The following is a 25,603-nucleotide window of genomic DNA, read 5'->3' as shown; positions in this document are numbered from 1 at the left end:
CCTGCTACTCTAAACAACTAGAAAACTAGACCACTACACAACAAACCAGACAAGATAAATGAGAAATAGTTTTTGCAAATAAGACAATAGGCATCACAGGACTGAGATACAAGAGGGAAGAAAAACAATTAAGGTGAGCCCTACAATCATGCTAGATCTCTGTGTGGAAGTCCTTTTTGGACTTTAGTACAGGAAGAAGGAACAAAAGTAGAGCATGTGAGCTTCACTAAGTTGAGAGGTAGAAGTTTGGGGATGCTAAATCAGGTTAAACTTGCAGGACAAATTGTTAACAGAAAGGAGTCCTGATGCAGACCCCAAAAGAGGGTTCTTAAATCTTGCACAAGGAAGAATTCAGGGTGACTCCATAAAGTGAAAGCAAGTTTATTAGGAAAGTAAAGGAATGGCTACTCCATAGGCAGGGCAGCCCTGATGGCTGCTGGTTGCCCATTTTTTGGTTATTTCTTGATGATATGCTAAACAGGGGGTGGATTATTCATGCCTCCCCTTTTTAGACCATATTGGGTAACTTCCTAACATTGTCATGGCATTTGTAAACTGTCATGGTGCTAGTGGGAGTGTAGCAGTGAGGATGACCAGAGGTCACTCTCATCGCCATCTTGGTTTTGGTGGATTTTGGCCAGCTTCTTTACTGCAACCTGTTTTATCAGCAAGGTCTTTATGTTCTGTATCTTGTGCTGACCTCCTGTCTCATCCTGTGACTTAGAGTGCCTTAACCTTCTGAGAATGCAGCCCAGTAGGTCTCAGCCTCATTTTACCCAGCTTCTATTCAAGATTGAGTTGCTGTAGTTCAAATGCCTGACAAAATTACTGGAAAAGAATGAGTACACAGAAAAAAAATTCTAGAAATTTGTATAGGAGTCTCCTTGGGTCTTTGGATGGATTCTAACTTGTGTGTGCCAAGGATGAGAGTCTATGAGACCATACACATCAAAAAACGCAGAAAGAACAACTTCCGGAGTGCTGCAAGTAGAAAAATTACCATTACTCTCACAGGCCTGAGAGAAATTCACAGTTCGAGTAGTCAGAGTACTACTCCAAACCCTGTTGGCCAAACCCTGACAAGGTTTAAAACAAACCTCAAAAGGATAGAGTTGATCTGCAAGTAACTTATCTGCCTGACAAAATAAAACCCGGCATTCTTTAAAGGAAGAAAACAAAATTTAGGTACTCAACAACATCTTATTCACAATATCCAACATCCAACCAAAATTGCTAGATATGCAAAAAAAAAAAAAATTACAAAAGCAGAATAATGTGACCAATGAACAGGAGAAAAATAAATCATTAGAATCATATCCAGGAATTACAGAGATGATAGAATAGCAGACAAGGACTTTAAAATAACTATTATTGTAGTCAAGAAAGGAAAACTATGAGCATAATGAGGAGACAGATAGAAGATATTATAATAGAACAAAATGAACTTTTGTTTGTTTGTTTGTTTGAGATGGAGTCTTGCTCTGTTGCCAGGCTGGAGTCTGGAGTGCAGTGGTGCAATCTCAGCTCACTGCAACCTCCGCCTCCAAGGTTTAAGTTATTCCCCTGCCTCAGCCTCCCAAGTAGCTGGGATTACAGGCATGCACCACCACGCCCGGCTAATTTTTGTATTTTAGTAGAGACAGGGTTTCTCCATGTTGGCCAAGATGGTCTCAATCTCCTGACCTCATGATCCGCCCACCTCGGCCTCCCAAAGTGTTGGGATTACAGGCGTGAGCCACCATGCCTGACCCAAAATGAACTTCTGAAATTAAAAATTTACTGGATGAGCTTAACAGCTGATTAGAATTGCAGAAAAAGGATTAGTGAACTTGGTAATGTAACAGCAGAAACTATACAAGGTGAAATATATGGAGAACAAAAGGCTGTATTAGATATGAGTTCTAAATTTCTTTTCAAAGAATGTGTCAGTATCTTCAATTATTTGCCTTCTACTTTTAAACTTAACTTCCTCACATAGCAACCTTTTTCGATTACCTACTCCACCCTGACTCATTCCGATTACCTGATACCTGCTCTGCCCTGACTCCCGCCAAAGCACTCACCCTTTAATTTAAATTAGCCAATCAGAATTAGTTTAGCCTGTGCCCTGTAACCCTAGCTGGTAGGGAACGACTCAGCAACAGGCGCACCCCTTCCCTTCCCCTCCCCTGTCCAAGTGTGCACTCACTATTGCTCCATCTGTAAGGGTAGGCACCCTTCTATAGAAGTAACTTGCCTTGCTGAGAATTAAAAAGAAAATTTTATATTCGAGTGCTATTCCTTTTGCCACACCAAAACTTTATGTGTAACAGTTGGAAAACAAGAATAAACAGAGCCTTTTTAGGATAATATTAGGCATTCTAATGTGTGCAAAATTGACTCCAAAATGGAAGAAAGCAGCACTTTTTTTGAAGAAATTATTTACACACCTATAGTCCCAACTACTCAACAGGAGTGAGACCCTGTCTCAAAAAAGAGAAACAAAATTATACTATTAGGTGGATACAAAAATAGAGCTCAAGCCTACCATTTGTTTCTCAAGGCACATTATTTTTATTTTTATTTTTTGCTTTTCCTCCCCACCCCTCCCCACCTCCAAGGCACATTATTTTTTAAAGTATTGAAAAAATATAATCCAATTTTAGTTGGAGAAAACCAATTATTCCACTTATTCTTTCTGTGACAGCAAGGATGTTTTGTAAGGTGATTTCTGAATGGGCTTTTGTTTGTTTGTTTTTTGTTTTTTGAGATGGAGTCTGGCTTTGTTGCCCAGGTTGGCATGCAGTGGCATGATCTCGGCTCAGCGCAACCCCCACCTCCTGGGATCAAGCGATTCCCCTGCCTCAGCAGCCCCCCTACCCCTACCCCCAGTAGCTGGGATTACAGGTGCTTGCCATCTCACCTGACTAATTTTTGTATTTTTATTAGAGATGGGGTTTCACCATGTTGGCCAAGCTGGTTTCAAACTCCTCACCCCAGGTAATCCACCCGCTTTGGCATCCCAAAATGCTGGGATTCTGAGTGTTTTTTAATCATAAGTTTTTTTGTTTGTTTGTTTTTGGAGACAAGGTCTTGCTCTCTCAGGCTGGAGTGCAGTGGCACCATCACAATAGCTCACTGCAGCCTGGAACTCCTGGGTTCAAGTGATCCTCCCACCTCAGCCTCCCAACTATCTGGGACTATAGGAGTATGCCACCATACACAGGTAATTTTTAAATTTTTCTGTAGAGCAGGAGTCCAGCTATGTTAGCCAGGCTGATGTCAAACTCCTGGCCTCAAGTGATTGTCCCAACTCGGCCTCCCAAAATGCTGGGATTATGGCTAATCATAAGCTTTTTGTTTTATTAACTCTGTTCAAATCATACATTAATTCATCAAACCCTTTCTCTCCTTGTCCCCTCCCTACCTTGGAATTCTGTCTTCATAGCCTCATTTATGTCAAACTGTCTTCAGCAGAGCTTCTCTAGGCATGCAAGATTGAGAGGGAGTTTTGAAGAATGACAAGAAATGGGCCTGCCTAACTGCAAACCTTGTGACAGTCAACTACAAGCCATCTCTGAATATATATTGTTAAAACTCCATTTTTCTATGTTTCTAAAAAATGTATCCTGTCATTCTTTAAACACTGTCAACTCTGTCAAAGAGAGAGAGAGCGTTTTAATCACACAGACATTCTGTGTTGGTATATATCCTCTCTGCCAAAGATTGTTGGAATGTAAGACTAAAGAGCTTTTATTGGATCTTATCCACAAACAGAGTGAAATCTGGTTTTTGCCCCATCACTGTGTTATTTTCTAATTTACCCTGAATGGTATCACAATGTTGGCCCTGTCTTCCCAACTTCATCTCTACTGCAGTCCTATTACTGGCCTTCCTGTAGCCCCACATAACAGTTCAGAGCTCTGCTCTGGGGAGTCATACAGGCCAGGGCTGGAATCTTGCCCCATCACTAACTCCTAATTTTAGGAAAGGTATTGGACCTGTTCAAACCTTGTTTCTTCATATGCAAAATGGGAACAGTAATAATCTCTCATAATGTGGTAGGGATTAAATGAGACAAGGAGTGGAAAGGACTGCCTTACTCAAGTTTCCTTGATTTAGAGATTGTTTGCTTTTTTTGTCTGTAAGAGAATGAATAATCAACAAAACAAAGAGACTTAGCTCTGTTAGTTTTAAAAATGAAGGGGGTGTATTTTACTGGAAGGATAGCAGGGTAACCTATGTCATTAAGCCAAGGAAACATTGAGCAACAAGGTTCAGAAAGGGCAGAGACCAGTGTAGCTTCAGGGGCCTCAACAGCTGTTCCCTTCACTCCAAAGTGTCCTGCCATTAGTATGACTCATCTTCAAACTTCTTTAGCCTACACATCAATCAGCTCAAACTTGCAAGGAAAAGAATGCTGTCTCTGACTAATGGATGGACTTTTCTCTCAATCAGTGTTGCTTTCAAATCAAATCAATTGTGGCTAGCATGCAGGATCTCAGATATGAATAGGTCTGCAGGGCCTATAAGAAGGAAAACAAAGTTGACATTCACCCCAAAAAGTATGTGATTCCAGTGCTTGGAAATGCCTGGCACACGATGAATACTTTATGGGTTTTGGCTATTAGTGTTGTGACTGTTGATAGAATACCCTGTAAGTTTCAGCCTCCATACATTTGATTCTGCCATATTTTACCACTGAGATGACATCCCTTCTCTTTTTGAATGAAAATAAATCATTCTTTTCTTTTCTTTTTTTTTTTTTTTTTAATTGTGAGATGCAGTCTCATTCTGCCGCTCAGGCTGGAGTGCAGTGGCACAATCTCGGTTCACTGCAACCTCCGCCTCCCAGGTTCAACAATTCTCCTGCCTCAGACTCCCAAGGCACTGCAGGTGCGTGCCACCACACTCAGCTAATTTTTGTCTTTTTAGTAGAGACGGGGTTTCACCATGTTGGCCAGGATGGTTTTGATCTCCTGACCTTGTGATCTGCCCGCCTCGGCCTCCCAAAGTGCTGGGATTACAGGCATGAACAACCATGCCTAGCCTCATTTCGTCATTTATTCTGAAAATACTTATTTCATACTTGACGTGAGTCAAACAATGGGGATAGAATAGAGAATAAAGTCCCTGCCTTCACTGAACTTATATGCTAGCAAAGGACTGGGGGTGCAGGAATTGATCATACCCATAATACATGTATTAATATAATTTGAGGTAGTGATATATTCCATAAAGAAAATCAAGCAGTTTGAGAGGATAGATAATGATACTGGAGGAAGGATAGTGACACTAAGTGAACCAGGGATAAAGGGAGTTGAAACAAGGGACTGCGGAATGTGATAAGGCATTTGATTCTTATTTTTAGAGTAATGTAAACCCATTGAAAGATTTTGAATAGGAGGGTGGTGAGATCTAATTTATATTTATAAAATATTATCATGGATGTTATATGGAATGAGAGAGAAAGCAAGGAGATAAGATAGATGGCTACTGAAAGTTATCCAGGTCAAATGGTGGCAGTAGCAGTGGAAGTATTGAAGAACGATCAGAGTTAGGATATATTTTGTGTTTATTTTGTTATAAAATATCTTAAGCATACAAGTGTAGAGAATAATACATTGATATATTCACCTTCCAGATCTATCAAATCCTAACATTTTGCCATATTTGCTTCAGATCCTTTCTTTTTTAAAGAAAGAAAACTGTGTTAAGTATAGTGGAATACCCAAAATAGCCTTTACGGATCCTATTCCCATCCCCCAGAGGTACCAGCTGTCCTGGTTTTGATAGTCACCATTCACATGTAAGGTTTTGAATTTTTATCACATATGTATATATCCATGAATATATAGCATTTATGTTTTTTGAAAAACGTATATAAAGAGTAGATAACTTTTTCCAACTTGACCTTTTCATTTAACATTGTTTTTGAGATTTGCCCATGTTTTTATATGTAGCTCTAGTTTATTCATTTTTTTCTTATTCTACACAAAGCATTTTTTTTTTAATTTTTTGAGACAGAGTCTTGCTTTGTCACCCAGGAGTGCAGTGGCACAAACATGGCTCACTGCAGCCTCAACTTTCCAGGCTCAAGTGATCCTCCCACCTCAGCCTCCCAATTAGTTGGGACTACAGGTGTGCACCACCATGACAGCTAATTTTTGTATGAAGGGAGATCTCCCTATGTTGTCCCAGCTGATTTCTAACTCCTGGGCTCAAGTGATCCTCCTGTCTCGGCTTCCCAGAGTGCTAGGATTACAGGTGCAAGTCACCGAGCCTGGCCCACATAGTATTCTTTTGCAGGAATATATCACAGTATCTACTATCATGTTGATGGACAGGTTCAGTTTTCATTTTTTCATGATTACAAACAGTGATGCAATAAATATCCTTGTACATGTCTCCTAGTGCACATGTACATGTATGAGAGTTTCTCTAGGTCAGTGCTTCCTAAACTTTTTCAGGTCATAGAACTCAGAAATGATAAAATTTGTGTGTTACATTGGTAAGCTGGAGGGAATTTAGAAGCATCTATATATGCAGCTTGGTGAAAAAGATCACACAAACATTGATACATTATTATTAACTAAAGCCCATACTTTATTCAGATTTCTTTAGTTTGTACCTAGTGTTCTTTTCTGTTTCAGGATCCCAGCCAGGATACCATATAACATTTAGCTATTAAAAAATAAAAATAAATAGAAAATAATAATAATAAAAATTTTAAAAAACAAAAAACATTTAGCCATTATGTCTCCTTAGTCTCCTCTAGGCTGTGACAGTTTCTCTGACTTTGTTTTTGATGACCTTTATATTTTTAGGAGTACTGGACAGGTATTTTGTAGAATGCCTCTCAATTGAAATTTGTCTATGTTTTTCTCATGAAAAACTGGGGTTATGAGATTTAGGAAGATCACAGAGGTAAAGTACATTCTCATCAGACCATATCAAGAGTTCATACTCTTATAGTGGTTTCTCACACCTCATCAGAACCTGGAAAGTGATGAAAAACTGCCTCAGGACAGCCTTCCTGATAGAGAGGTGAGTGAAAAACAGATTTTTAGCAGTTCCTCACAAACCTCCCACATTGGTTTATAGTCACTTAATCTTGTTTTCTGGCATACCTAGTAATTTTTTTTTTTTTTTTGAGAAGTTTTGCTCTGTTGCCCAGGCTGGAGTGCAATGGCATGATCTTGTCTCACTGCAACCTCCACCTCCCGGGTTCAAGCGAATCTCCTGCCTAAGCCTCCGGAGTAGCTGGGATTACAGGCACCCGCCACCACACCTGGCTAATTTTTAAAATATTTTTAGTAGAGATGGGGTTTCACCATGTTGGCCAGGCTGGTCTCGAACTCCTCATCTCAAGTGATCCACCTGCCTCAGCCTCCCAAAGTGCTGGGATTACAGGCATAAGTCACCGTGTCTGGCCCATAAATTTGGATATGTAGTATTTTCATCATCATTCAGGTAAATAGTTTTAAAATTTTCATGGTGATTTCTCTTTTGACCCCTAGATTATTCATTTGAGATGGAATCTCGCTATGTTGCCCAAGCTGGTCTCAAACTTATGGGCTCAATCGATCCCCCCACCTGAGCCTCTTAAGTAGCTGAGAATACAGGTGCATACCACCATGCCCAGCACCCCCAGGTTATGTAGAAAAGTATTTCTTAATTTTTAAATATAAAAATTAAGATTTTCTGGTTATTATTCTTTATTGACTTCTAGCTTAATTGTGCACAGACCGTACTCTGTATGATTTCAGTTCTTTAAAATTTATGGGCACTTGCTCTATTGTCAGAGTATGTTCAACTTTTACAAATAATCCATGTGCACTTGAAATAATGCATTTGTGAACATTAATATATAAATTGGGTTATGTTTTTTAATCATGTTATTTCAAAAATCTATATCTTTAATGATGTTTTGTTTGATTTTGGGGCTCAGTTACTGAGATAGGTATGGTAAAATGTTCCACCATAGAAAAGTGGATTTTGTCTGTTTCTCATTGTGGTTCTGTATGATACACTGAGGCCATATTATTAGGTGCATACAAACTTGAAATTTTTTATTTTACTGGTAAATTTAAGTCACTCAAGGAAGTCTCAACTATGGCATCCTCAACAGATATTTATAGTTCATTTATAGTTCCTACTGGTCCAGAGGGTCTTTTTTTTTTAATTTTGAGATGGAGTCTTGCTCTGTTGCCCAGGCTGGAGGGCAGTGGTGCAATCTCAGCTCACTGCAACCTCTGCCTCCCAGGTTCAAGTGATTCTCCTGCCTCAGCCTCCTGAGTAGCTGGGACTACAGGCACACACCACCATGCCTGGCTAATTTTTGTATTTTTAGTAGAGATGGGGTTTCACCATGTTGATCAGGCTGGCCTCGAACACCTGACCTTGCGATCCGCCTGCCTCGCCCTCCCAAAGTGCTGGGATTACAGGTGTGAGCCACCGTGCCCGGCCTCTTTTTTTTCTTTTGCAATGTAAACTTATTTAAATACATAAAACTATCCTGTTGCAGTGGCACATGCCTGTAGTACGAGCTACTCTGGAGGCTGAGGTGGAAGTCTTGCTTGAGCTCAGGAGTTCGAGTCCAGCCTGGACAATATAGTCCATTTAGCCTTCGAAGGCTCCAGAAGAGATATTTTTGCTGCCCCAAAGAGGTGGCGGCACCTCCTTAAAATACCTGTGCTGGCTGGGCCACTTTGTCAGCAGCTTCCTCAGGAAAACATGGCTGCAGAGCTTACTTCCTGTTGGGCTTCCTGTGCCTTGGTTTCTCCTCCTAGCTGACTCAGGGAGTCAGTGGGTGTTGCGGCCCTAAGTAGTCTTCTAGCATGTGTTCTGGTTAGTAATTATCTTAAACTGTGTGCAATATGCTATTAAATCTATGCATTGGGTTCTTAAACCTATTAATTCTAGAGTTTCTATTAGGTTATTTTTTTTAAGCATGCACATGTGTAAGCATGCTCTTATTGCAGTCATTTCTGGTTGCTCTGGTAGGTTTCCTTTTGTTTGACATTTCTGTTAGTTCTGACTCAAAATGTTTGTTTCCATGTATGGTCTGCTAATTTTTGACTAAATACTGGTCATTTTTTGAGCAAATTATTTATAAGATATTTTGACATTTAGCCGCATATCTACAACTATCTGATCTTTGACAAACCTGACAAAAACAAGCAATGGGGAAAGGATTCCCTATTTAATAAATGGTGCTGGGAAAACTGGCTAGACATATGTAGAAAGCTGAAACTGGATCCCTTCCTTACACCTTATACAAAAATTAATTCAAGATGGATTAAAGACTTAAATGTTAGACCTAAAACCATACAAACCCTAGAAGAAAACCTAGGCAATACCATTCAGGACATAGGCATGGGCAAGGACTTCATGTCTAAAACACCAAAAGCAATGGCAACAAAAGCCAAAATTGACAAATGGGATCTAATTAAACTAAAGAGCTTCTGCACAGCAAAAGAAACCAGCATCAGAGTGAACAGGCAACCTACAGAATGGGAGAAAATTTTTGCAACCTACTCATCCGACAAAGGGCTAATATCCAGAATCTACAATGAACTCAAACAAATTTACAAGAAAAAAGCAAACAACCCCATCAAAAAGTGGGCGAAATATATGAACAGACACTTCTCAAAAGAAGACATTTATGCAGCCAAAAGACACGTGAAAAAATGCTCATCATCACTGGCCATCAGAGAAATACAAATCAAAACCACAATGAGATACCATCTCGCACCAGTTAGAATGGCGATCATTAAAAAGTCAGGAGACAACAGGTGCTGGAGAGGATGTGGAGCAATAGGAACACTTTGACACTGTTGGTGGGACTGTAAACTAGTTCAACCATTGTGGAAGTCAGTGTGGCGATTCCTCAGGGATCTAGAACTAGAAATACCATTTGACCCAGCCATCCCATTACTGGATATATACCCAAAGGACTATAAATCATGCTGCTATAAAGACACATGCACATGTATGTTTACAGCGGCACTATTCACAATAGCAAAGACTTGGAACCAACCTAAATGTCCAACAGTGACAGACTGGATTAAGAAAATGTGGCACATATACACCATGGAATACTATGCAGCCATAAAAAATGATGAGTTCATGTCCTTTGTAGGGACATGGATGAAACTGGAAACCATCATTCTCAGCAAACTATCAGAAGGACAAAAAACCAAACACCACATGTTCTCACTCATAGGTGGGAATTGAACAATGAGAACACATGGACACAGGAAGGGGAACATCACACACTGGGGACGGGGACTGTTATGGGGTGGGGGAAGGGGGGAGGGATAGCATTAGGAGATATACCTAATGCTAAATGACGAGTTAATGGGTGCAGCACACCAACATGGCACATGTATACATATGTAACAAACCTGCACGTTGTGCACATGTACCCTAAAACTTAAAGTATAATAATAATAAAATTTTAAAAAAAGATATTTTGACATTTAGGCTGATGATACCTTATTGTGGAGATAATTTTTGTTTGTTTATGCCTGGTGCCTATGGATTGCCAGTCTAGGACCAGTTTATTCAACATTCTGGGTTTCAGATTTCCTGATTAGTATAAAACCAGACTGCAATTTGTGGAAGTGCTGACCTACCTCTGGTTTATTTTTACCCTATGGGGCCTCATATTAAATATGGAGCATGTTTATTAACCTCTTCATCTCCTGTGGGCACTAGATTTAGATTTCTTTTTCTCTTGCCCCATAATCTTGCAAAAATCACAACTCAGTTTGTCAATTTTGCCTTTGCATTGGTAAATTCCTTCAGAAAAAATGCTTGGCTTAATTTCCTTGAATATCGTCATCTAGATTTTGGCCAGATAATTCCTTATATTAGATATTTGCCTCTAGTTTTTTTTAATCCAGCTTTTTTGTTGTCCTCAGATGGTGAGTTGGATCAAATTACCAAGTTATAAAATATATATGTTAACATGAGATCGTCCTTGAATTCCTGAGGTAAATTTGCAGTTTATAAGTGAGATTTAAAAAACTACCTTGGCTGGGTGCAATGGCTAACGCCTGTAATCCCAGCACTTTTGGAGGCCGAGGCGGGCGGATCACCTGAGGTCAGGAGTTTGAGACCAGCCTGGCCAACATAGTGAAACCCTGTCTCTATTAAAAATACAAAAATTAGTGGGGCATGGTAGCACGCACCTGTAATCCCAGTTACTAAGGAGGTTGAGGCAGGAGAATCGCTTGAACCCAGAAGGCAGAGGTTGCAGTGAGCTGAGATCGCACCATTGCACTCCAGCCTGGGCAACAGAGCAAGACTCTGTCTCAAAACAAACAAGCAAACAAAAAAACTACCTTTGCCTGGTTTTGGCATCAAAGTTATAATAGCCTTGCGAAATGAGTGAAGAATGCTTTTTTTTTTTTTTTTTTTTTTTGAGACAGAGTCTTGCTCTGTTGCCCAAGCTAGAGTGCAGTGGCACGATCTCGGCTCACCGCAACCTCCGCCTCCTGGGTTCAAGTGATTCTCATGCCTCAGCCTCCTGAGTGGCGGTGCATACAGGCGTACAGCACCATGCCAACTAGTTTTTGTATTTTTATTACACACAGTGTTTCACCACGTTGGCCAGGCTGGTCTCAAACTCCTGACCTCAGGTAATCCACCCGCCTTGGTCTCCTAAAGTGCTGGAGTTACAGGTGTGAGCCACCGTGCCCAGCCCTTTCATTTTTTAATTTCTTTTAGTAGTTTGTATACATTTCTTCTGTGTTCTCATATTTATTGGAAGGAAACTATTTATTCTTTTATTTTAAAATTTCTGCAGAATCTATAATTATGGTTGGCTCCTAAATGTAAATTTTGTTCTTGTTTTCTAATGCTTTTCTTGAAAATTCTTGCTAGTGGGACGGGCGTGGTGGCTCACGCCTGTAATCCCAGCACTTTGGGAGGCCAAGGCGGGCGGATCACGAGGTCAGGAGATCGAGACCATCCTGGCTAACACAGTGAAACCCTGTCTCTACTAAAAATACAAAAAAATTAGCCGGGCATGGTAGCACGCACCTGTAATCCCAGCTACTTGGGAGGCTGAGGTGGGAGAATCAATTGAACCCGGGAGTCGGAGGTTACAGTGAGCCAAGATCGCCAGTGCACTCCAGCCTGGCAACAGAACTAGACTCCGTCTCAAAAAAAAAAAAAAAAAAAAAGAAAACAAGAAAAAAAAAGAAAATTCTTGCTAGAGATTTGTCTATTTATAATTGCTTTCAAAGAGCAACACTTTAATTGTATTGGTCTCTATTTTATTGTTTTTTCCATTTAATTATTTTCTACTGCTGTCTTTATTTCTTTTATTCTACCTTTATTTCCTCCCTCCCTCTCTCCCTCTCTCTCTCTCTTTTTTCTCTCTTTCTCTCTCTCTTCCTTCCTTCCTCTTTCTTTCTTTCTCTCTCTCCCTCTCTTTCTTTCTGACAGTCTTGCTCTGTTGTCCAGGCCGGAGTGCAATGGTATGATTTTGACTCACTGCAACCTCCGCCTCCTGAATTCAAGTGATTCTCCTGCCTCAGCCTCCTGAGTAGTTTTGACCACAGGTGTGTGCGACCACGCCCAGCTAATTTTTTGTATTTTTAGTAGAAACGGGGTTTCACCATGTTGGCCAGGCTGGTCTTGAACTCCTGACCTCAGGTGATCCACCCACCTCTGCCTCCCAAACTGCTAGGATTACAGGTGTGAGCCACCACACCCTGCCTTTTTAAATTTTGAATTCTATTTAATTTTAAATTTTTTATTTTATTTTGATTTATTTATTTCTTTATTTTGAGACGGAATCTCACTCTGTTGCCCAGGCTGGAGTGCAGTGGAGCGATCTCAGCTCACTGCAACCTCCGCTTCCTGGGTTCAAACAATTCTTCTGCCTCAGCCTCCCAAGTAGCTAGTACTACAGGCACATGTCACCACGCCTGGCTAATTTATTTATTTATTTATTTATTTATTTATTTATTATTATTATTATTATTTCCTGAGACGGAGTCTCACTCTATTGCCAAGGCTGGAGTGCAGTGGCATGATCTCAGCTCACTGAAACCTCCGCATCCTGGGTTCAAGCAATTCTTCCTCAGCCTCCCGAGTAGCTAGGACTACAGGCGTGTGCCACCATGCCTGGCTAATTTGTTTGTATTTTTAGGAGAGACCAGGTTTCACCATGTTGGCCAGGCTGGTCTCAAACTCCTCACCTCATGACCTGCCTGCCTTGGCCTCCCAAAGTGCTGGGATTACAGGTGTGAACCACTGCGCCTGGCCTATTTATTTTTTTTAAGATGGAGTCTCACTCTGTCACCCAAGCTGAGGTGCAATGGTTGCTCACTGCAACCTACACCTCCCAGGTTCAAGTAATCCTCCTGCCTCAGCCTCCCAACTAGCTGGAATTACAGGTGCCTGCCACAACACCCACTAATTTTTGTATTTTCAGTAGACACGGGGTTTCACCATGTTGGCCAGGCTGGTCTCGAACTCCTGACCTCAGGTGATCCACCTGCCTCGGCCTCCCATAGTGCTGGGATTATAGGTGTGAGCCGTCGCACCCGGCCTGCTTTTCTTTTTTCTAACTTCATTCACTGGACATAAATTTCCTCTAAAAGCAGATTTATCTTCATCCTACTAGTGTATGTTATGAATCTATGTCAAAAAGATATCTTGAAGAAGGTTCTGTTCTGGAATCTAGGTCATTTAACTCATAGTCTATAAATTTTAATAGTAGTGACAAATTAGGAGAATAGAAGATATTTGAAACTGAATATATTAGTGATATGTAAAAAGAGGCATATAGAGATAACTTGGCAAAATAGAAAGAAGACAACAGAGTTCTATCATGAAGTCAAGAACAAGCATTTCAAAGAAGGGCTGATATTCAATATTATCAAATAATTTCAAGGTTAAGGAAAATGTTGAGCAAAAATATTTGATCATTGAAAAGTTATTAACCATATACATTGCTGGTGAGAGTCTGAAAAGTTGTATAAATATTTGACAGTTTAGTAAAAAGTTAAGGACCAGGTGCAGTGACTCATGCCTGTAATCCCAGCACTTTGGGGGTCGACGAGGGCGGATCACCTGATGTCAAGTGTTCGAGACCAGCCTGGCCAACATGGTGAAACACTGTCTCTACTAAAAGTACAAAAATTAGCCGGGCGTGGTGGCATGCGCCTGTAATCCCACCTACTCGGGAGACTGAGACAGGAGAATCAATCAAACCTGGGAGGCAGAGGTTGCAGTAAGCTGAGATCACATCACTGTACTCTAGCCCAGGTGACAAGAGTGAAACTCTGTCTCAAAAAAATAAATAAATAAAAAATTTAAACATACTTCTTCTCTATGTTCCAGCAATTCCATTCTTAAATATTTATTTTAGAGAAATAAAATAAGATATCTATAAAATGCCCCGTATAAGAAAGTTGATAGCATTTATTTACAATAATCAAAACCTGGAAACAACTTAAATGTCCATCAACAAGAGAAAGGATAAGTTGGGGTCTATTCGTACAATAGAATACTACTCAGCAATAAAAAGAAATGAATTGTGGCCAAGCGTGATAGCCCATGCCTGCAATCCCAGCACTTCGGGAGGCTGAGGCAGGTGGATCACCTGAGGCCAGGAGTTTGAGACCAGCCTGGCCAACATGGTGAAACTCCGTCTCTACTAAAAATACAACAATTTGCTGGGCATGGTGGCACACACCTGTAGGCCCAGCTACTTGGGAGGCTGAGGCAGGAGAATTGCTTGAACCCGGAAGGTGGAGGTTGCAGTGAGCTGCGATCATGCCATTGCACTCCAGCCTGGGCAACAGAGTGAGACTCTGTCTCAAAAAATAAAAAAAAACAAAAAAAGAATTGAAATATGCAACATGTCAACCTCAAATAATTTATGCTGAATTTAAAAAGCCAAGCAGAAGAGTATAGGCTGTATGATTCCACTTATATTAAATGTTAAAATATAGAAAACTAAACTTTAGTATTAGAAATCAGAGCAAAGCCGGGCACAGTGGCTCACACCTGTAATCCCGGCACTTTGGGAGGCCGAGGTGGGTGAATCACAAGGTCAGGAGTTCGAGACCAGCCTGGCCAAATGGTGAAAACCTGTCTCTACTAAAAGTACAAAAAAAATTAGCAGGGCGTGGTGGCACATGCCTGTAATACCAGCTACTCGGGAGGCTGAGGCAGGAAAATTGCTTGAACCCGGGAGGTGGAGGTTGCAGCGAGCCAAGATCGTGCCATTGCACTCCAGGCTGGGCAACAGAGTGAGACTCTGTCTCAAAAAAAAGAGAAAGAAATCAGATCAAAAGTTGTTTCTGGTGGGAGGTTTGACTGGGAAGGGGGAATAGGAATCTTCCTGGGGTTGATGAAAATGTTCCATATCAGGGGGGAGGAGCCAAGATGGCCAAATAGGAACAGCTCCGGTCCACATCTCCCAGCATGAGCGATGCAGAAGACAGGTGATTTCTGCATTTCCAACTGAGCTTTGAAGAGAGTAGTGGTTCTCCCAGCATGCAGCTTCAGATCTGACATCAGGCACACTGCCTCCTCAAGTGGGTCCCTGACCCCTGAGTAGCCTAACTGGGAGGCACCCCCCCAGTAGGGGCAGACTGACACCTCACATGGCCAGGTACTCTTCTGAAACAAAACTTCCAGAGGAACGATCAGGCAGCAGCATCTGCAGTTCACAATATCCGCTGTTCTGCAGCCACCACTACTGATACCCAGGCAAACAGGGTCTGGAGTGGACCTCTAGCAAACTCCAACAGACCTGCAGCTGAGGGTCCTGTCTGGTAGAAGGAAAACTAACAAACAGAAAGGACATCCACACCAAAAACCCATCTGTACGTCACCATCATCAAAGACCAAAGGTAGATAAAACCACAAAGATGGGAAAAAAACAGAGCAGAAAAACCGGAAACTCTAAAAATCACAGTGCCTCTCCTCCTCCAAAGGAACGCAGCTCCTCACCAGCAACGGAACAAAGCTGGATGGAGAATGACTTCGACGAGTTGAGAGGAGAAGGCTTCAGACGATCAAACTACTCCGAGCTACAGGAGGAAATTCGAACCAATGGCAAAGAAGTTAAAAGCTTTGAAAAAAAATTAGACGAACGGATAACTAGAATAACCAAGGCAGAGAAGTCCTTAAAGGACCTGATGGAGCTGAAAACCAAGGCACAAGAGCTACGCGATGAATGCAGAAGGCTCAGTAGCCGATGCGATCAACTGGAAGAAAGGGTATCAGTGATGGAAGACGAAATGAATGAAATGAAGCGAGAAGAGAAGTGTAGAGAAAAAAGAATAAAAAGAAACGAACAAAGCCTCCAAGAAATATAGGACTATGTGAAAAGACCAAATCTACGTCTGATTGATGTACCTGAAAATGACGGGGAGAATGGAACCAAGTTGGAAAACACTCTGCAGGATATTATCCAGGAGAACTTCCCCAATCTAGCAAGGCAGGCCAACATTCAGATTCAGGAAATACAGAGAATGCCACAAAAATACTCCTCGAGAAGAGCAATTCCAAGACACATAATTGTCAGATTCACCAAAGTTGAAATGAAGGAAAAAATGTTAAGGGCAGCCAGAGAGAAAGGTCGGGTTACCCACAAAGGGAAGCCCATCAGACTAACAGCTGATGTCTCGGCAGAAACTCTACAAGCCAGAAGAGAGTGGGGACCAATATTCAACATTCTTAAAGAAAAGAATTTTCAACCCAGAATCTCATATCCAGCCAAACTAAGCTTCATAAGTGAAGGAGAAATAAAATACTTTACAGACAAGCAAATGCTGAGAGATTTTGTCACCACCAGGCCTGCCCTAAAAGAGCTCCTGAAGGAAGCACTAAACATGGAAAGGAACAACTGGTACCAGCCACTGCAAAAACATGCCAAATTGTAAACACCATCAAGGCTAAGAAGAAACTGCACCAACTAACGAGCAAAATAACCAGCTAACATCATAATGACAGGATCAAATTCACACATAACAATATTAACTTTAAATGTAAATGGGCTAAATGCTCCAATTAAAAGACACAGACTGGCAAATTGGATAAAGAGTCAAGACCCATCAGTGTGCTGTATTCAGGAAACCCATCTCACGTGCAGAGACACACATAGGCTCAAAATAAGGGATGGAGGAAGATCTACCAAGCAAATGGAAAACAGAAAAAGACAGGGGTTGCAATCCTAGTCTCTGATAAAACAAACTTTAAACCAACAAAGATCAAAAGAGACAAAGAAGGCCATTACATAATGGTAAAGGGATCAATTCAACAAGAAGAGCTAACTATCCTAAATATATATGCACCCAATACAGGAGCACCCAGATTCATAAAGCAAGTCCTTAGTGACCTACAAAGAGACTTAGACTCCCACACAATAATAATGGGAGACTTTCACACCCCACTGTCAACATTAGACAGATCAACAAGACAGAAAGTTAGCAAGGATACCCAGGAATTGAACTCAGCTCTGCACCAAGCGGACCTAATAGACATCTACAGAACTCTCCACCTCAAATCAACAGAATATACATTCTTTTCAGCACCACACCACACCTACTCCAAAATTGACCACATAGTTGGAAGTAAAGCACTTCTCAGCAAATGTAAAAGAACAGCAATTATAACAAACTGTCTCTCAGACCACAGTGCAATCAAACTAGAACTCAGGATCAAGAAACTCACTCAAAACCACTCAACTACAAGGAAACTGAACAACCTGCTCCTGAATGACTACTGGGTAAATAATGAAATGAAGGAAGAAATAAAGATGTTCTTTGAAACCAATGAGAAAAAACACACAACATACCAGAATCTCTGGGACACATTCAAAGCAGTGTGTAGAGGGAAATTTATAGTACTAAATGCCCACAAGAGAAAGCAGGAAAGATCTAAAATTGACACCCTAACATCACAATTCAAAGAACTAGAAAAGCAAGAGCAAACACATTCAAAAGCTAGCAGAAGGCAAGAAATAACTAAGATCAGAGCAGAACTGTAGGAAACAGAGACACAAAAAACCCTTCAAAAAATTAATGAATCCAGGAGCTGGTTTTTTGAAAAGATCAACAAAATTGATAGACCGCTAGGAAGACTAATAAAGAAGAAAAGAGAGAAGAATCAAATAGATGCAATAAAAAATGATAAAGGGGATATCACCACCGATCCCACAGAAATACAAACTACCATCAGAGAATACTATAAACACCTCTACGCAAATAAACTAGAAAATCTAGAAGAAATGGATAAATTCCTCGACACATACATCCTCCCAAGACTAAACCAGGAAGAAGTTGAATCTCTGAATAGACCAATAACAGGCTCTGAAATTGAGGCAATTATCAATAGCTTACCAACCAAAAAAAAGTCCAGGACCACATGGATTCACAGCCGAATTCTACCAGAGGTACAAAGAGGAGCTGGTACCATGCCTTCTGAAACTATTCCAATCAATAGAAAAAGAGGGAATCCTCCCTAACTCATTTTATGAGGCCAGCATCATCCTGACATCAAAGCCTGGCAGAGACACAACCAAAAAAAGAGAATTTTAGACCAATATCCTTGATGAACATTGATGCAAAAATCCTCAATAAAATACTGGCAAACCGAATCCAGCAGCATATCAAAAAGCTTATCCACCATGATCAAGTGGGCTTCATCCCTGGGATGCAAGGCTGGTTCAACATACGCAAATCAATGAATGTAATCCAACATATAAACAGAACCAAAGAGAAAAACCACATGATTATCTCAATAGATGCAGAAAAGGCCTTTGACAAAATTCAACAACCCTTCATGCTAAAAACTCTCAATAAATTAGGTACTGATGGGACGTATCTCAAAATAATAAGAGCTATCTATGACAAACCCACAGCCAATATCATACTGAATGGGCAAAAACTGGAGCATTCCCTTTGAAAACTGGCACAAGACAGGGATGCCCTCTCTCACCACTCCCATTCAATATACTGTTGGAAGTTCTGGCCAGGGCAATCAGGCAGGAGAAGGAAAAAAAGGGTATTCAATTGGGAAAAGAGGAAGTCAAATTGTCCCTGTTTGCAGATGACATGATTGTATATTTAGAAAACCCCATCATCTCAGCCCAAAATCTCCTCAAGCTGATAAGCAACTTCAGCAAAGTCTCAGGATACAAAATCAATGTACAAAAATCGCAAGCATTCTTATACACCAATAACACACAAACAGACAGCCAAATCGTGAGTGAACTCCCATTCACAATTGCTTCAAAGAGAATAAAATACCTTACAAGGTATTGAATCCAACTTACAAGGCATGTGAAGCACCTCTTCAAGGAGAACTACAAACCACTGCTCAATGAAATACAAGAGGATACAAACAAATGGAAGAACATTCCATGCTCATGGGTAGGAAGAATCAATATCATGAAAATGGCCATACTGCCCAAAGTAATTTATACATTCAATGCCTTCCCCATCAAGCTATCAATGACTTTCTTCACAGAATTAGAAAAAACTACTTTAAAGTTCATACGGAACCAAAAAAGAGCCTGCATTGTCAAATCAATCCTAAGCCAAAAGAACAAAGCTGGAGTCATCACACTACCTGACTTCAAACTATACTACAAGGCTACAGTAACTAAAACAGTGTGGTCCTGGTACCAAAACAGAGATATAGACCAATGTAACAGAACAGGGCCCTCAGAAATAATGCCGCATATCTACAACTATCTGATCTTTGACAAACCTGAGAAAAACAAGCAATGGGGAAAGGATTCCCTATTTAATAAATGGTGCTGGGAAAACTGGCTAGCCATATGCAGAAAGCTGAAACTGGATCCCTTCCTTACACCTTATACAAAAATAAATTCAAGATGGATTAAAGACTTAAATGTTAGACCTAAAACCATACAAACCCTAGAAGAAAACCTAGGCAATACCATTCAGGACATAGGCATGGGCAAGGACTGCATGTCTAAAACATCAAAAGCAATGGCAACAAAAGCCAAAATTGACAAATGGAATCTACTTAAACTAAAGAGCTTCTGCACAGCAAAAGAAACTAGCATCAGAGTGAACAGGCAACCTATAGAATGGGAGAAAATTTTTGCAACCTACTCATCCGACAAAGGGCTAATATCCAGAATCTACAATGAACTCAAACAAATTTACAAGAAAAAAACAAACAACCCTATCAAAAAGTGGGCAAAGGATATGAACAGACACGTCTCAAAAGAAGACATTTATGCAGCCAAAAGACACATGAAAAAATGCTCATCATCACTGGCCATCAGAGAAATACAAATCAAAACCACAATGAGATACCATCTCACACCAGTTAGAATGGCGATCATTAAAAAGTCAGGAGACAATAGGTGCTGGAGAGGATGTGGAGCAATTGGAACACTTTGACACTGTTGGTGGGACTGTAAACTAGTTCAACCATTGTGGAAGTCAGTGTGGCGATTCCTCAGGGATCTAGAACTAGATATACCATTTGACCCAGCCATCCCATTACTGGGTATATACCCAAAGGATTATAAATCATGCTGCTATAAAGACACATGCACACGTATGTTTATAGAGGCACTATTCACAATAGCAAAGACTTGGAACCAACCTAAATGTCCAACAATGACAGACTGGATTAAGAAAATGTGGCACATATACACCATGGAATACTATGCAACCATAAAAAATGATGAGTTCATGTCCTTTGTAGGGACATGGATGAAACTGGAAACCATCATTCTCAGCAAACTATCAGAAGGACAAAAAACCAAACACCACATGTTCTCACTCATAGGTGGGAATTGAACAATGAGAACACATGGACACAGGAAGGGGAACATCACACACCGGGGATGGGGACTGTTGTGGGGTGGGGGGAGGGGGGAGGGATAGCATTAGGAGATATACCTAACGCTAAATGACGAGTTAATGGGTGCAGCACACCAACATGGCACATGTATACATATGTAACAAACCTGCACATTGTGCACATGTACCCTAAAACTTAAAGTATAATAATAATAAAATTTAAAAAAAAATAAGTTGAGCTCTTACTAAAGGTCTAAAAAAAAAAAGTTCTGTATGTTGATAAGAATTTTTCTATATGGATTAAAGTGTTTACTTCAGATCTAAGGATTTAACTATATTATATATGTAATATCATATACAATATTATATATTAAATATATATCATATATATTATATATTAAATATATAATATATTATATATTAAATATATATTATAATTTAATATATTATATATGATATTATATATATCATATACATTATATATATTATATATCATATATTATATATATATTATATATTAAATTATAAATCTTATACAGATGACGACCACACTGCTATGCTTTCGAAGTTTATGTTTCAACTTTTTATTATTTATTTATTTTTGAGATGGAGTTTCACTTTTGTTGCCCAGGTTGGAATGCAATGGCATGATCTCCACTCATTGCAACCTCTGCCTCCTGGGTACAAGCGATTCTCCTGCTTCAGCCTCCCAAGTTGCTAGGATTACAGGCATGCACCACCACACTTGGCTCATTTTATTTCTTTAGTGGATAGACATGGGGTTTCACCACGTTGGTCAGGCTGGTCTCGAACTCCCGACCTCAGGCGATCCACCCACCTCAGCCTCCCGAAGTGCTGGGAATATAGGCTTGAGCCACCGCACCCAGCCTCAACTTTTTATTTTTTAATTATTTGTTTTTTTTTTTAAAGGCTAGTCAAGTGATGCAGTGAAAGTGGAGAAGAAACAAATTTGTGATTAAGGTTTTCAGAATAAAAAGTTGAGGCCGGGAGCAGCGGCTCACACCAGTAATCCTAGCACTTTGGGAGGCCGAGGTGGGAGGATCATTTAAATCCAGGAGTTTGAAACAGCCTGGGCAACATGGTGAAACCCTGTCTCTACAAAAGATACAAAAATTAGCTGAGAGTGGTGGTGTGCCCGTGGTCCCAGCTACTTGGGAGGCTGAGGTACGAAGATTGCTTGAGCTGGGAGGTGAAGGTTGCAGTGAGCTGTGATCATGCCACTGCACTCTAGCCTGGGCGACAGAGTGAGAACCTGTCTCAAAAAAAAAAAAAAAAAAAAAAAAGTGAGGAAAAAATTTTTTTTAATTCCTTGTTCAGTTTCCTTGATACTAGTTTTGGTAAAGTCTAAGACTAAGACAGTATTGGCAAAGTGTGTAGGAGTTAGGAAATGTGATATAAATAGATATATGCTTAGCAAAAGAAGAAAAGTGGCTTGGAAAACATCTGGGAGGCCTGAGCACTGTTACAGGGAGAGAGGAAGTAATCAGTGGGAAGGAAAAGAGAGATATTAAAATCAGTAAAGTCTAATGGGTTCAGAGACAGATGTGAAAGGATTAAGAAGACAGGAGCTTGGAACTAAACTCAAGGTTACATGGTTGGTCCAACCAGGTTGGAATGCTCTTTGCTAAAATTACTAGGATATATCATATGGTTCTTAATTATGTTTCTTAATGAAGTGCTTTTTTTTTTTGGTATGTGTTTATCAGCTGTTTAGATTCAAAATCAGCTTAGCTGTTTAGATACAAAAAATTTACCATCTTTCACTTTATAAATTTACAGAGTACACTCATATACCTGATCTATCAGATCAGGTATCTCATCCTGAGATAGGTGTAGTCATTTTTCTTTTCCAGATTAGAAAAATTAAGTTGAGACTTTGCTAAAGTTACACAGCTAGTACATGGAAAAGCTACTCCTGAGATTTTTGACTTCGTGTATTAAAATCTTATGACACTTTATGCCAGGCGCAGTAGCTCACGCCTGTAACCCCAGCACTTTGGGAGGCCAAGGCAGGTGGATCACGAGGTCAGGAGTTCAAGACTAGCCTGACCAAGACGGTGAAACCCCATCTCTACTAAAAGTACAAAAATTAGCTGGGCATGGTGGTGGGTGCCTGTAATCCCAGCTACTTGGGAGGCTGAGGCAGAGAATTGCTTAAATTCGGGGGGGCAGAGGTTGCAGTGAGCCGAGATCGTGCCACTGCACTCCAGACTGGGCAACAGAGCGAGACTCCGTCCCAAAAAGCAAAAACAGAAACAAAAAACAAACAAAAAAACTTAGGACACTTTAATCACAGTACTTATAATGAATCTTCTAATTTGGAGCCATTTTAAGAGGGTGGCCTAGCCAGGTAATTGCCTGGAGATTCAATCCATAAAGAGCACTAAAACATTTTACCATTGGAAATGTAATAAAGAAAAAGGATATATTTAATAGAATTCCTCTGGTAGAAGAGTTCAGCATGTGGCTGGCACTGGTACTTTGATATGTGGCCTTTTGTGAGTGATAAGATTACTGCACCTCCCTCCTTCTCCACTCCCCTTTAAGGGTATACCACATTACTATGTTATAAAGAAGTTGGATTCAAGTAAGTGCAGGGATTTCTTTTTAATGAGGATATATAAATCTAGACCAGAGCAGAAATGATCACAACAGTGAAGAGAAACATGCCCTTTCTACCCTTTACCACTCAGCCATTCCTTTGAACATATATTGAATGATTATTGGGGAGTATAGATTAGAAAAAATGCCAAATTAATAATCTGGTCTGGTGAGACAAAGTAGCACCCTATTTCAGAATTCTTTCTATTGCAACTAATAGAAATCTCAACTCAAACAATCTAAAACCTTACAAGAAAGGCATTGGCTCAAGAAAACTGGCCAGTACAGAGGCAGAGTGAGTATCAAAGTCAATGCTGAGATTTTGTGTGTGTGTGATTTTTCTGCTCACAAGAAGGGTTGGTTCTCAGGTTGGCTCTTCACTGTAGCAAAATGGCGAGTGTTCCACATGCCAGAAAGTCTTATCTCTAATCACTGAATAAATGTCCTAGGCTTCCCTGTGATTAGCCTACCTTAGGGCACGGGTCCACACTTGATCTACTTGGCAAAGCCTATAAATGCTCAGTACTAATCAGATTTATATGCCCAGTTGTGATCTAATACTGTGGCCAGAATGACATAACAGTCCTTAATGACTCAGGCCAGTCTAGGGCAGCACCTAGAACTCTTTGCAGTCAAACCTACCCAACCCATCCAGGAGCTGCTACACATTGAGGAAGGGGCAGAATGAATGCTGGGAAGCAACTACAAAGAACACTGCACATAAGTTTCAGTGGGGCTTTGCTTTTCTTTTCTTACTGTTTTGTGTTTATGTTGGTCCTCTTTATGGGTGTAAGCTCCTCCGTGGCAGGGCTGTATTGTACTCTATTCGTCTATTCCCCGAAAACTCCTCCCACAGTGGCATTCACTTAACGCCTACTAAACAATGTTAAATTCTACTGAGGTGTAAATCAAGGTCTACGGAGAATAAATCAAGAGTAAGAATAAGCCAAGCTAAGGTCACAAAGTTAATGGTGGAGAGACAGATTTAGAACCTGGACATTGTTCATTCATTCCTTTATTCATTAAACAAATACAAGGCCAACTATTTGTTAGGCATTTATCAGCCATTATAGTCTAGTGGGTTTACAATTTTTTAACATAAAATTTTAAAATAATAATTTTTATTTTTTGAGACAAAGTCTCACTCTGTTGCCCAGGCTGGAGTGCAATGGTGCGATCGCAGCTCACTGCAACCTCCACCTCCTGGGTTCAAGCAATTTTCCTGTCTCAGCCTCACGAGTAGCTGGGATTACAGGCATGTGCCACCACACCCGGCTAATTTTTTTTTTTTTTTTTGAGATGGAGTTTCGCTTTTGTTACCCAGGCTGGAGTGCAATGGCGCTATCTCCGCTCCCTGGAACCTCCGCCTCCAGGGTTCAAGCGATTCTCCTGCCTTAGCCTCCGGAGTAGCTGGGATTACAGGAATGCGCCACCACGCCTGGCTAATTTTGCATTTTTGGTGGAGACGGGGTTTCTCCATGTTGGTCAGGCTGGCCTCCAACTCCCAACCTCAGGTGATCCGCCCGCCTCTGCCTCCCAAAGTGCTGGAATTTAGAGCGTGGGCCACAGCTCCTGGCCTAATTTTTGTATTTTTAGTAGAGACAGGGTTTCACCATGTTGGCCTGGCTGGTCTGGAACTCCCGACCTCAAGTGATCCACCTGCCTCGGCTTCCTAAAGTGCTGGGATTACAGGCATGAGCCACTGCACCTGGCCAAAACAATATGTGTGTGTGTTGTGTATATATACACAACACACACACACACACATATATATATATACACGCACACACATATATATCAAATAAACAATTACACAAATACCTACATAATTACCATGGAGACATCTCAGGAAGAAAAAGTTCAGGGTCCTAGGAGAGGTCATAACGGGAATTTGAATTAAAATGTGGGATGTGGGTGAGGGATGGTCTTCCTGAGGAAGTGACACTTAAAGTGAAACCTGAAGGATGAACAGGAGTTAGGAACAAAGAAAAGAGTGGGAAATTATTCTTGGTTCAAGGATCAACATTTAGAAGCCTTAAAACTTGAGGGGAGGCCGGGTGCAGTGGCTCACGCCTGTAATCTCAGTACTTTGGGAGGCCGAGGCGGGCGGATCACCTGAGGTCCGGAGTTGGAGACCAGCCTGACCAACTTGGAGAAACCTCGTTTCTACCAAAAATACA

The 25,603-nt window shown here is 40.7% G+C and overlaps 1 protein-coding gene across 8 annotated transcripts in view; it reads right to left on the bottom strand.

The window, feature by feature from the left end:
- KATNAL2 (katanin catalytic subunit A1 like 2) overlaps positions 1-25,603 on the bottom strand; it is a 409,798-nt gene that overhangs the window by 383,132 nt on the left and 1,063 nt on the right. The window contains exon 1 of one of the 8 annotated variants that reach the window (XM_063796077.1): positions 23,894-23,936. The exons of 6 other annotated variants lie outside the window; for them this stretch is intronic. The gene's annotated coding sequence lies outside the window, so the exon portion shown is untranslated. Of the gene's footprint in view, positions 1-23,893; positions 23,937-25,603 lie in introns of those variants that run through there. One more of the 8 variants, XM_054672191.2, reaches the window with a different exon arrangement.

Source organism: Pan troglodytes, chromosome 17 (assembly GCF_028858775.2).
Source record: "Pan troglodytes isolate AG18354 chromosome 17, NHGRI_mPanTro3-v2.0_pri, whole genome shotgun sequence".
NCBI classification, from domain to species: domain Eukaryota; kingdom Metazoa; phylum Chordata; class Mammalia; order Primates; family Hominidae; genus Pan; species Pan troglodytes.
This window is presented reverse-complemented; position numbering and strand designations above follow the sequence as displayed.